The sequence below is a fragment of the Zea mays genome, chromosome 9 (assembly GCF_902167145.1).
Source record: "Zea mays cultivar B73 chromosome 9, Zm-B73-REFERENCE-NAM-5.0, whole genome shotgun sequence".
In the NCBI taxonomy this organism is placed as follows: Eukaryota; Viridiplantae; Streptophyta; class Magnoliopsida; order Poales; family Poaceae; genus Zea; species Zea mays.
Window position 1 is genome coordinate 13,314,670 of NC_050104.1, and position 2,164 is coordinate 13,316,833.

The 2,164-nt window shown below is 53.1% G+C and overlaps 1 pseudogene; it reads left to right on the forward strand.

The window, feature by feature from the left end:
• The first annotated feature begins 1,107 nt into the window (after positions 1–1,107).
• On the forward strand, positions 1,108–1,764 carry LOC109942468 (aquaporin SIP1-1-like; annotated as a pseudogene).
• Positions 1,765–2,164: the final 400 nt, after the last annotated feature.

Here is a 2,164-nt window from a genome sequence, read left to right on the forward strand (position 1 = left end):
GGGAAGAAAGCGCTGACGAACCGGGCCCACGGTCAGTGACCAGAAGCAGGCACAGGCGCGCGCGTGCGAGAGTCCGGCCAGATGGGCCGCGCGGGTCATTTCCCCGGTGGGCCGAAAATGGGGTATGGAGCCCAGGTAAACTCCCATTACTTTTTTTATGTTTTATTTTCTGCTTTCTTTTATAATTATTTGAATCTAATTTGAATTTGAATATGATTTTCACTTTTGAGTCCATTATACAAATTCACACTCTAATGTTGGAATAATATATTTTCATTTACATACTTTTATCCTTACGATATTTATTTCCTTCTTTTTTCTAGATTCAAGAATTTCTTTTAGGTTCTAAATTCCCTTTTTGGTCTTTAATATTTTTCTTATCACAAAATGCACACAAAAATAAAATATTCAGCATGATGCAATGATTTAGTAGCATATCTTTACTACTCTATAAGGAGCTAGTGAGGGCGTCCACACCTTCACCACGCCCCCGCCCGGACGTCGCGCAAACCCCGCTGCCCGCCTGGCCCCGGAAATTTCGCCCGCACCACGATGCCCCGCCCGCCCGACCGGAAATTTCGCCCGCACCGCGATGCCCCGACCGAAAATTTCGCCCGCACCGCGATGCCCCGACCGCCTCCGCCGCCGTGACAGCCGCCTCGACGTCCTCACCACGGCTCCCCCGCTCTCGCGATGCCCCCGACCGCCTCCCCCGCCGTGGGGGATGACTGGACACGATGCTCCCCACCTGCATCCAACACCACGCTAGCCTCACCCTGGATCCAGGCCGCCGCAGGTGTCCTCGACGCCACCCTTTCGGCTCGCCCGTGGTTGATTCCTCTTCTCCTTCCTCGGGTATGTTCGAATCGTCAGCCCCTAGATCTACAATTATAAGTTCAGAGGACTATGATCTGTACCACAGCCTCCGCTCAACGCTAGGAGAATCACGGCGAGCGCGTGCTCGTGGGCACCCCTCTCCGTCAACTGGGGTGCACGATCGATCGATCGAAATATCGATTTGTCGTTGTCAAAACCCCAATCCAGCCTTCTATTTCCGATCGAGCCGCAAACGAGGCAGGTAGAAGGCCGACGCCAGCGCAGACGCGGATGGCGATGGGAGCGACGGTTCGCGCGGCGGCTGCAGACGCCATGGTGATGTTCTTGTGGGTGTTGTGCGCCTCCGTGCTCGATGTCTCCACAGCAGCCGTCACGTCGTACTAGGGGTTGCAGGAGGGCGCCGGCCACTATGGGCTCCTCATTACCACGTCCCTCCTCTTGGTGCTCCTCTTCACCTTCCACCTCCTCTGCGGTGAGCTCGGTGGTGCCAGCTTCAACCCCACCGACTTGTCGCCTCCTATTCCGCCGGACTCGACAGCCCCTCCCTCTTCTCTGTTGCGCTCGTCCTCTGTCCCTCCTGTATTCAGTGGAATCAATCGAATTCTGAAGTAGCATCTTTGTTAGGCCGTCGGCGCTGTGGGTGGTACCCTGGCCATCTCGGAGCTGATGCTGGCGAGGTATAAGCACACGCTCGCGGGCCCCTCACTCAAGGTGGATCCCCACACCGGTGCTCTAGCCGAAGGGGTGCTCACCTTCGTCATCACCCTGACCGTGCTCTAGGTCATCATAAAGGGCCCCCGCAACGTCATCCTCAAGACCTTGTAGCTCTCAACCTCCATCGTCCCTGTCATCCTCGCAGGCGTAGAGTACACGGGGCCATCTGTGAACTCAGCTAATGTCAGTATCTTGCCTTTCCTTTGCTTTTGAATTCGGTGTGTTTGTTTGTGTTATATTCGCTAAATTATAGGAAGGTTAGTTGAAAGCGTAGCAGGTGCAAACAAGTCTTAGGTGCATAATATGTTCATTTGAATTCCGATGATCCATATCATATCCAATATGCTCTAATATCTCCCCTTTCTGCAACACAGATGCCCATTCATTTCACTCTCTTGGTGTGTTTGCTCGACTGCTCCGGTGGCTCTTCAGTGCTTGGCGCCTTGACCTGAGGCCTGAGGCCTGAGGCAATTCCAGTGGTGCTTGCCTGCTCCGCACAATAAGGTAAGGCTACCACAACGTTGCTTCCCTCTCCAAATCTGGTGATTTATTTATTTATATGAATAGTGTGATGCTAAGAAATACAATAGCTTGCAGATCTGGTGATTACACT